The sequence below is a fragment of the Crotalus tigris genome, unplaced genomic scaffold, assembly GCF_016545835.1.
Source record: "Crotalus tigris isolate CLP2741 ecotype Arizona unplaced genomic scaffold, ASM1654583v1 scf7180000017764.6130737, whole genome shotgun sequence".
Classification (NCBI taxonomy): domain Eukaryota; kingdom Metazoa; phylum Chordata; class Lepidosauria; order Squamata; family Viperidae; genus Crotalus; species Crotalus tigris.
Window position 1 is genome coordinate 4,276,693 of NW_024096618.1, and position 11,501 is coordinate 4,288,193.

The following is an 11,501-nucleotide window of genomic DNA, read 5'->3' on the forward strand; positions in this document are numbered from 1 at the left end:
TTGCATTTACTTCATTTTCTGTTTCATAAGAGGCAGGACAACCATTATTTAATTCAACAAAGCAATGCAGTATCAGCAGTGAAACATAGTTAAGCATGAACAGTAGGAAACAATCATAAATAAATCCAAAGTTTTATTATTGTAAATGCCACATATGTTTCTACTTCCTTTATGAGTGAATCCATGACAATATTTATAAACACATAACTTGAAACTAATACAGTATTGTCAGAAGAATAATTTGGGGTTCCAACTTGACCCGAGGTTCTGCAAGAATAAATAAAAATGAGATCCAGACAGGAAAGAAGAAATATTTATTCCTAAAAGCAAACAGTTTGCCTTTAGGGGCTGCTGCAGAGAAATAGAGTACAGCAACAGACTTTTATAGGGGCGCTTATCCTGATGTGGAAGTGTCTGCATGCTGATTCTAGGGTGATACTCAAGGGCAGTGCATGTGTGTGTAAGTATGTTTATTCTTGTGAACATGCAGTTCCACTGGAAGACCTAATTTAATTAACTCTATTTGTGTTTGCAGACCTTAACCTTTGATATGTGGATTGGGTCTGGGTAACTTATTTTGGGGTTTGAAGAAGTAAACAATTTCCCCCATTTGCTATTTTTACTTGATTAAATAAGTTTCAGCTTGATTATCAGTTATCTAACGTGGACGCTGATTTTCAGTCCATTATAAATTCTGTTAATGTTTTAAGGTGTTAGAAGTAAAGTCTTCATCCTGGTTCATGTAAGCCGGGAATAAATAAGCAAGCATGGCGACTGCTTTGGGAAGAAGGTTACAGTTTATTGCAGAAAGATGGTTCTTCAGGAAAGTGCAGTGGAGAGAAGGGCTGAGCACTTGGTGTAGTAGGTTTTTATACCCCCTCTAGCCTTTTGTTTGGAATAGTTTCCTGTTCCTGTGGCATGAATCTTGAGGCTGTTTCTGAGTGTTTGTCTAGGCCTTGATATCTGTGGTTTAATTCTATTATCATATCCTGCTTCCCAGGTGATGGGGCTGACTCCTAGAGTTTGGGTGGGGTATGCAGATCTTCTCTTTTGTCTTCTTGATTGCTCTGGCTCCAACTTTCTGATGGTTTTACATCTGCATTTGTATGGGCCTAGCTCTTGCTTGGGGCAGAGAGATAGATTTGGGGCCAGGTTTGGTTTTAAAAAGGCCTTTTGAGGAAAAATATATTTTTCTGCCCTTTTTAATATTTCCTTCTCTGGGCTAACTTCCATCAAAAGGAAGATGGAAACAGTATAAAGAATAAAATCATTGGATTTTTCTCAGCCTCCAGCTTTTTATTTCATAATCATCAAAACAGCATAATGTTTTCAGGGAAGATGGAAACAATAAAAAGAATAAAATATATCTTGATATAAAACTTCTCAGAGTACGTTCACTTCAAAGGACTGAGAGAGACTGTAATTCTACAGACCCCATTCTAAATCAAATCAGTGTAGTTTTCATTCCAAGGCCACGTGTTATGTTTAGAATTAGTGTATCACTCACATGATAAGTTAGATTTATATACTGCTTCACACTGCTTTACAGCCCTCTCTAAGTGGTTTACTTTACAGAGTCAGCCTATTGTCCCCAACAATCTGGGTCCTCATTTTATTGACCTTGGAAGGATGGAAGGCTGACTCAACCAGTCAGGACTGAACTCCTGGAATGAGCAGTGAGTTAGCCTTGTGAGGTATACATGAAATGTATATGTTATCATTTTTCATAATATAGATTAGCTTATATTTTATAAAATCTATTTAGAGCAGTGGTTCTCAACCTTTTTAATGCCGCGACCCCCAACCGGTCGTAAGTCGAGGACTACTCAACCGGTCGTAAGTCGAGGACTACTCAACTGGTGCAGCACCGTTTGCAGAATGGGACTTTTGGCGGGCTCAGCAGGGCAGAGACAGCCTGGACAATTCCTATTGGCTTTTGAAAGCCAATAGAATTAGACTGTATTCAAGAGAGTCTATTCTATTGGTTTTCAAAAGCCAATAGAATAAAAGGGAGTAGCACAGCTAAGGAAAGGGGGAAAAAATGGCGGACTGTGTTGTTTGGTGACCCCCGTGAAATGGTTGTTCGACCCCAAATGGGGTCCCGACCCACAGGTTGAGAACCACTGATTTAGAGCCAATATTTTAAGGTATAATCATCTAGCCAAAGCGCAGCCATATATAACCTTGCTAAAGTGATGATAAAGTGGTTTGAAGCAAGCATTAGTTACATTGTATAGATAGGCAAAGGGAATGGAGATGAAACAGGCTCCTGTTGTGAGCCGAGTTGGTTGAATGTCAAGAACATGAATTTATAATTGTATAGCTTCAGTGTCTAATAATTTTACTAGATGGCCAGAAAGCACGTGACTAGACTGGACCTATCAACTGGGTCTGGAAGAGAAAGATGTGGCGTATTCTCTGGGACAGATATAAAGGTTTATGCTGAACTTATTTGGGTGTGGTCTCTGGAATGGTATTTGCCGAGATCCACCAGCCTTTGCAAACGCTTCAATAAAACTTTTTTGTTTTCCAACACCTTTGAAGTGGGATTTATTTTGTTCCTAACAGCATTCTGCAGCATTCTAACCACTGCACCACCACACCTCTTAACAAATAAGTCTTAAGAAAACTCATGATGATGCAATATCCTGACAAGTACTTGAAATTTACTGGAAGTATACTCTAATTCTTGGGTGATACCAAATCCTGAGTTAGACAGAATTAGATCATCACTTAGATCAGGGCTTTTCAACCAGTGGTATGGGTACCACCTGTGGTACATTGGCACCTGGCAGGTGGTATGCGACCATCCTAGAAAATTGGTAGCAGGGGAGGGGAATGAGCTGAACCAGTGGCAGCACTGCACAAGCCTGAGTGAGAGACGGCTGGAGCTGCAGGGCTGTCAGGGCTCAGTGGAAGCGCCAGGATCAGCACTTCTTCGTGGCTGTCAGGGCTCAGTGGAAGTGCCAGGATCAGTGCCAGGCTCCAGCTGGTGCTCAGCGCTGATCCTGGTGCTTCTACTGAGCCCAGAAAAAGTGCCAATCAGCTGGAATGTTGCAGCATCTCCAGGGTCTTGTGATTTACATTCAGATGCTTGGCAACTGATTCATATTTATGATGGTCACAATGTCCCAGGGTCATGTGGAATGACCAAAATCTGCTGCAACCACCCAGCAGATGGGGGAGGGAATAAAAACCAAATACCCCCCCACCCCCCCTACCAATCCTCAACAGAAATGCTCACAACAATGAAAACCTCGGACAGGAGGAAGAGCACCGCCGGATGGGCAGGCAGGTGCCTTGCTTGGCTGTGCCTTGGGGTGCACTTTTTTCAGTGTCATTGTAACTTCGAACAGTCACTAAGTGAACTGTTGTAAGTCGAGGACTACCTGTACTTCATCACTTTTTTCCTTTTTTTTTTTCCGATCATCACGTTTTTGACACCTTGCTAGGCGACTGATAGTACTCGGATATTGCCATATCCTAAAAGTGGTACAATGGGTGAAAAGATTGAAAAGCCCTGACTTAGATCTTCAAGGGTGGGCAAGAAATCTCAAAGCTATAGGATCGCCCTCTGTGGTAGTACAGAAGGCAATGCAGCTTTAGGGGACTATTTAGAGGGCATCCAGCTGAAGTAGTGATTACAGTACAGTTTTTAGCTAACGTGATGACCATTAGAGTGGAAGGCCAATTGTTTTTGTTCTGCATGAAGAGCCCTTCACAGGAAGCGTATCAAGTGCTCAGTTTAAGAACATTCTAAGAGCGGCACAGTTATTTCTACTAATGGTCAAACATTTAATATTATTATAATAGCCTGAGCCGTGTGTTTTGCTCTCTTCCCTGGCCAAAAGGAAGAGATTCTTAAAGAGCATTTAACGCTTATGAAGTCTGAGGAAGTTCCATAAACTATTTTCCTTCTTGGATTATATCTTAATATTTAATTGTCAAAATGGTCTCAACCACTTATTGGCAATGATGATTGCTAAATCTCCAGGAATTGCTAGAAGGAGATTGGCCAGGCTCATTTTTGGATTGCTGACAAGAGTGAGAGGACTTCTGGTTTACTGGAAACAGATTTTAAATGTGAGCTCCTAAATTCTTTCCTAGTGGGAGAATATTGCTCCTCCCATAAACAGACATACCTGCACTCAAGGAGAAACATGTTTATTCTCTCAAATACTTCCTGGTGTCATTTTCTTTTCCAAAACTAGCAAGGTACTTGCTTGTTAAAATCAATAAAGCATGCAACATTTAGATCCACTAGCAGATCTGGCATTTCGAGTATCTTCGTTTTTCTGCTTCTACGGTTCATGATTCAGATTGCTTTTAGAAACACATTTAGGACAACTTGTTAGGAAGGGGGGATCAATAAGACTTAAAAGCATTTCGCTTTTTCTATGTTGCTTCCACTTAAAAGGTAGGAAACCACGCCCTCTGTCAACACACCACATCCCTCCTCCATGGAACCAGTTATTAGGCCCACTTTGGTCACATTCTTTCCAGCCCCCTAACCTATTGTTAACTGACAACAAGTTTTTTGCCTGACAAGTTTCCCGCCTTTTTAGAACCTAAGGCTATGTGATTTTTAAGTAAGTTCTCATTAAATAATTTTTATCAAAAATTATATTCCCTTCACTACCCTGTGACTTATCTTGTGGGACTTCTGATATGACAAGAGTAGAGTTAGTGGTAGCCATTCAAAGAATAGAGAAGAGTAGACTCTGAGACTATCATAAAACCTTAAAAGTGTAAGACCTAATTATCTGAGGAGCTGCTTATCGGGATATGAATCAGTTCAGATATGTTTAGCAGAGGCTTTTAAAGGTATACCTGACTTGCAGGTATATGTCAGGAACCTCATATGTTCTATATACATTTAGATAGTGTCAGGTTAACAAAGATTGGCTTCAGTATGGGCAGAGATGCTTTCTAAATTAGGCAAAAAAAGTACCAGCTGTTAAACTGAGAAATATCAAAGTAATTAATAATCAGAAAGTACCAACATGCTTTAAAAATATATATTATTTAAACAATGAAAAAGTATGGCAAGTCATACCACTACCAGTAAGGCAGGGATTCTCAAACTTTTAGATTGATAGATTGATTTTTCTCATCACTGTGATACAACAAATTCAAGATTCTGCTCTAAAATAGATATAAATTTATCCTTCGAGAAATGCAGTTTGGCAATTAAGACTGACAGAAAATGTATTTCATATAAGAATTCCCTTTGTGATGGATGGCATTTTTCAATAATATGTTAGAAAATTTGATCTTGGTTATTTTACTCACAGAAATGAGTACATGAGGAGAAATAGCTGAATATCCCTCTTGAAGGACAATGATAAAAGCATGAATGCACACAGATAATTTTTCCTTATTTAATTTCCCCTGCTTCTTAATATTGCTGATAATAGCACACAATGAGGTTATTAAAAACAATTTTAAAAGCCTTGCTAGTTAAGAAGCATCAGCTGCAATCTTAAACTAATTGGCCAGACTCTCCCCAAGAACTGGGTTGATGTAATGCACATTTATGCCAAGATATAAATAGGCATAAGTACATACAGTATAAAATTTGGGATAAATTTTCATTCATAAATGCACACTAGTTTCTATTAAAAATGAACAATAGAAATTAAAATTTCATTAGAGCTTACGTCCCAGTATTTTCAATAAAATTAGTGCTAAAATACTTTTCCCTACTCTGCTCAGACAAGCTGGCTATCTAGAAAAGTCCTGTAAAAGCTCTGATTCTATTCAAGCATGTGATAAATGGTCCAATAAAGAGATCCTTTAAGCTTTCCATCTTGCCCAGAGAACCAGAAAAAAAATATATATAAGGTTTTGGCTGACCTGTTGTATGTTCAGCAGATTCTTACAAATCACTGCAAGCTGATTAAATTTAGCATCCCTGGAAAAAGAATCCCAGTGAACTAGACAAGCATGCATAATTTGGGGAGAACGTTTCACTTGTGGCTAGGCACATCAAGTTTGATTAAAAAGAAATCAATAGAAGTTAAATTCTTCCTTAGGTATTTCAGTCTCTTTATTTTCAGTTTAATTAGAGTCTTCTTCCTCTTCTTTGTCTTCCTCTTTTTTCCCTTTCTGGCAAGTCCTTGCAGTTTTCTTGGCAAGATTTTGGAAGTGGTCTGCTTTCTTCTTAGGGCTGAAAGAGTGACTGGCTCAAGGCCACTCAGTTGGCTTTCTGCCTAAGGCAGGACTAGAACTGGGTGTCAATGCTGCTAACTTTGGATGTTCTTGCTTGACAATATATGCAGATATTTTCTATTTAACCTGTGTATTACTTTTAGAGTTAAAAGTAGATGGTGCTGGAAGGGAGGAGGAAGAATGTGCTTGGGGACTAGTTAGCCATAACAATATCTCAGTAGAGTATTCTTCAAGGTTGGTTGTAATAAGAGGAGATAAGTAATGGCTGGTTATGGAATGGGAGGGAAAGTTTGCACTTCAAACTAATTGGAGAATGTGATTAATGACTGTTAAATGAAGGAGTGAGTTATGCTTAGATACTGTGTGTTTGGGGGAGGAGAATTCAGATTTTGGCTTCTCTGTGTACCTGAAGCTATGTTGCAATTAAAGATTCTTTAAGGTAAACAATGCCTCAAAGTTCTTTGAAGAGCTTTCGGAACCATGACATCTGGTTTCTAGCCTTATGCCTTAAATAATTATTACATCAAACTGGCTCTCTGGAGCTAAAATATAAGCTCACTTCCCCCCCCCCCCTTTGCCTGGACCAACTGGCTAGGCTGTCTTTGTGTAAAGAATGGAGCACAATCCTACTAAGCTCTGACTTTGCCTGTGTGTGTGTGTGTGTGTGTGTGTGTGTGCGCGCGCGCACGCGCACAAAGCCCTATTGTTGTCACTAGTCCTGGAAGCATCATTCTTTCTGCATCCTACTTTTGTTCACATTAATGCTCTGAATTTTAAAATTATTGTTGATCAGTTGTACTGTCACTTCTGATTCTTCAGAATTATTACCTTTTAATAGTATTTTGAAGACAGAAATGTAAGCCAGGCATAATTTTGATACTGGTGTTGAAGGGGACTGAACTTTGTTTTCCACATTCAAGGTTTTTTTTTTTAATCTATGTCTATAGAAATTACATAAAATATGTGAAGTCCTTTCTTTGCCATGTTCCAAAATATTCTGTGTGTATCAGAATATGTATGTCTAAGTTTAAAAGTATATTATTCTGTGCTCTTCTCATTTTGTTTCCTCAGCATGGTTGGGCCTGGTATATGGGACAGAATATAAATTGGATTAGGAGAAGCTTTTCTCGGTTTTATGTTATCACCATGGGTTGATTGATGCTTCTGACTGGCTGAAATGCGATACTGTCAATAATAATGTCAACATTGGCATCAGATGACAAGATTATCAGGAACTCTGGAATAACTATTGTTACTGCCTTCTTTTCTGCTATTATTGCTGTGCTTTTGTTATTGCTGTGTAAAAACAGAGATGAAAACTTTATTGCAGTCATTAACCAGCATAGTGGAAAAATATAGAATATCATCAAAATGTAAACTTCAGGTTACTGATCTGTAGAAACTTGCATCTGTTTTTTAGATGGTGCTCGATAGGAATTTGCTTTCCCAGCAATGGACACCTTTCCATTTAATTTTTTTCACCCAGATTCGCATTTTTTTTCTAGTTCATAGGGCCAGTAAATACCTCTTGCCTAATCTTTAGTTAGGAAAGAATCAGAATAAATTAAAACAATATAGTACAACGACAATTCTGATATTGTTTGAGAAATACTAAGATACAGAATAAGAGAGTTAGAAGGGGCCTTGGAGGTTTTCTAGTTCAAACCCGGAGAAATGGCTGTCCAATCTCTTCTTTAAAATCTCCAGTGATGGAGACCCACGACTTCTGGAGACAAGCTGTTCCACTGATAAATTATTCTCTATGTCAGGAAATTTCTCCTTAGTCCTAATTTGGATCTCTCCTTGATAAGTTTCTGTCCATTACTTCTTGTCCTGCCCTCAGGTATTTTGCAGAATAGGTTGACTCTCTTTTCTTTGTGACAGCCCCTCAAGTATTAGAAGACAACCTGGAACTAAGGAGAAACTTCCTGATAGTGAGGACAATCAATCAGTGGAACAGCTTACCCCCAGAAATCATGGGCTCTCTATCACTGGACTAGATAATCACCTGTCTGAGATGGTATAGGTTCTCCTGCTTGAGCAGGGGGCTGGACTAGAAGACTTCCAAGGTCCCTTCCAGCTCTATTCTATTCAAATGTCACTCTAGTCCAGTGGTTCTCAACCTTTCTAATGCCGTGACCCCATAATACAGTTCCCCATGTTGTCGTGACCCCCAACCACTTATACATCACCATGTGCCAGGGACTTGGCCAAAGAAAAGGGGGAAAAATGGCAGACAGCCTTGTTTGGCGACCCCCGTGAAATGGTCGTTCGACCCCAAATGGGGTCCCGACCCACAGGTTGAGAACCACTGCTCTAGTCCTTCTTTTCATTAGACTAGACATACTTAGTTCCTGCAACCATTTATCATGTTTTAGCCTCCAAATGCCTAATCATCTTTGTTGCTCTTCTCTGCACTCTTTCTAGAGTCTCAATATCTTTTTTTTGTATCACGGTGATCAAAATTGGATGCAGTATTCCAAGTATATACCAAAGCAGTATAAAGCAGTATAAATACTTCACCTTTGCACTTTCTCTCTGTTGATGCAGCTTAGGACTGCATTGCCTTATTTTGCAGCTACAGCACACTGCTGGCTCATATTTACATGGTTGTTCACTAGAATACCTAGATCCCTCTCACAGTTACTGCTGTTGAGCTAAATACCACCTATTCTATACTTGTGCATTTGGTTTTTTTTTTCTTGCTTAAGTGTAGGATCTTACTTTTCTCATCACTAAATTGCATTTTGATGGTTAGGGCCCAGTGTTCAAGTTTGTCAAGATCCTTCTAGAACAGTGGTTCTCAACCTGTGGGTCAGGACCCCATTTGGGGTCGAACGACCATTTCACAGGAGTCGCCAAACAACACAGTCCGCCATTTTTTCCCCTTTTCCTTAGCTGTGCTACTCCCTTTTATTCTATTGGCTTTTGAAAGCCAATAGAATAGACTCTCTTAAATAGAGTCTAATTCTATTGGCTTTCAAAAGCCAATAGGAATTGTCCAGGCTGTTTCTGCCCTGCTGAGCCCGCCAAAAGTCCCATTCTGCAAACGGTGCTGCACCAGTTGAGTAGTCCTCGACTTACGACCGGTTGGGGGTCGCGGCATTAAAAAGGTTGAGAACCACTGTTCTAGATCTTTAGCCTATCTTCTAAAGTGTTGGCTATTCCCCCTAGCTTGATGTCATCTGCAAATTTGATGATTTCCACTTTTGTTCCCTCATCTAAATTGTTTAAGAAGATGCTGGAGACAAAACCATGCTTCCCTACAATAGATTCAATCCCATTGAGGACTACATGTTGAGCACAGTTGGTCAACCAATTATGAATCCCTCTGATGGTGATACTATCTATCCCACATTTTTTTTAATCTTACCAAGAAGTAAATTGTTGTCTATTTTATCAAATGCCTTACTGAAGTCCAAGTATACCATGTCCATAACATTTCACTGGTCCACTAATTTAGTAACTTTGCAGTAGTGATTAAGAATGCAATAAGGTTTGTGTAGCAGAATTTCTTTTGGACAAACTGTATTGGCTTCCAGTAATAGCTTTGCCTATTTCTAGATGTTCACAGATTCACCACTTCAGGGGTCACCAATGCCCGATCCACAGCCCACTACCGGGCTGTGGCCGATTTGCAACCGGGCCGCACAAGTGCCAGCCTGCCACTTGTGTGGCCCAGTTCCTGTCCTTCCCCTCTACTGGACTGCCAAGCCGCAAAGGTTGGGGACCATTGCACTATGTCAATATCTTTTCCAGGATCTTCCCAGGTATTGATGTTAGGCTGATTAATCTGATCATTTTTTTTCTTTTGAAGATGGGAACCACATCAGCTCTTTTCCAATCCTCTGGCAATTCCCTGATGATTCAAGTTATTTGAAATATATAGTTGAACACAAGCTCCTTCAGAACTGCGGGATGTAATTCATCTGATCCTGGGAATATAAACTTGTTTAGAGCAGCAATCCCCAACCTTTGCAGCTTGGCTGCCTGACTTGGAGGGAGGAGACAAGGGAACCAGGCTGCATGAGCAGTGGCTTGGTGCACTGGTGTGTGCGCGTGCACCTCTCCACAACAGAGAAGAGAACCCTTTGGGATGCAGTTTCATGCTCTTTCAGGCTTCTTCATGCCAAAAGCAAAGGGATGAAAGGCCTGAAGCAGCGCGAGATGGTTCCCCTGAAGCCTTTTGTCCATTTGTAAAAGCTTTCAGCATGGGAAGAGAAGCCTTTGAGAGTGCAATCTTGTGCTCCTTTAGACTCACCAAGGCTGCCCATTGCTCCAAGAGCAGATTGGGTGTCCTGTGCAGGCAGCCTCAGTGAGTCAGCAAAGATGAGCAGGGAGCATTCATCCAACTCAGCCTCTTCTCTCACCGCTCCACTTTTGGAGCTTTGAGAGCAAGCGGCTTGACAGCCCGGCTGGGGGGAAGAGGGTAACTGGGCTGCATGAGCAGCGGGCTGGCGTCCATGTACACGGGCAGCTCCACTCACACAACAGAGAAGAGAAGCCTTTGGGGTGCCACTCAGATGAGCGGAGCTGCCCACGTGCACATGCACTCCAGCCTGCCTCTTGGATGGCCCCGTTCCAAATAGGCTATGGCTCAGTAGTCTGGAGTGAATAGGTGTTGCGAATGTAACTGAAGTAGAATAATTTGAGCCTGCCATTTGTGCCTCAAGTGATAACTGTGAGTTGATTTGTTTTCTGATCCATTGGTTTGTTTTTTTGGCTGTCCATGGCATTCTCAGCAGCCTTCTCCAACACCAATGCTCAAAGGTGTCAATACTCTTTCAAACCTGCTTCGTTGAAGTCCAACTTTCGCATCTATAGTGTCACAGGAAATACCATGGCTTTCACTATTCTGATCTTTTGTAGGTATAGAGTAGGGGGAGGACAATTAATTTTCATAAGAGACACATGAGAAACGAAGACTGTTGTGGAGGCCAAATCAATAGGACTGTGAAGGTGCGTAGTTATGCACATCACTCATACATACATTTAAAAAAAAAGATAGCTGTCACCTTCAAAATGAAAACAATGCAGTTATGACTCCTGTACCAAGTGCCAATCCATGATGTATTTCTTGACTGCTTGTTCTTTTACTATTGATGATTGATCCTAGAAAGCAGAAAATATCCACCATTTCAATATCTTCATTGTCAATTCTAAAGCTGGTTGATCATATTTAGGCATGTTAGGCATCCAGAGTCATGAATTTGAGATGTGGCCATAGAAAATGAATGAATGAATGAATGAAAATAGGTACAAAATATGAATGAGAAAATGTTAGGCAAGTAAAGCAGTTAAAAAATGGAAAATATTCCTTAGTTATTATA

At 40.3% G+C, this 11,501-nt stretch overlaps 1 long non-coding RNA gene across 1 annotated transcript; it reads right to left on the minus strand.

The window, feature by feature from the left end:
* Positions 1-7,069: 7,069 nt before the first annotated feature.
* LOC120307062 lies at positions 7,070-11,268 on the minus strand. The gene is made up of 2 exons (XR_005556441.1): positions 11,187-11,268; positions 7,070-7,467 (listed from the first exon to the last, which is right to left on the minus strand). It is a non-coding gene; the product is annotated as an uncharacterized LOC120307062 (long non-coding RNA).
* Positions 11,269-11,501: the final 233 nt, after the last annotated feature.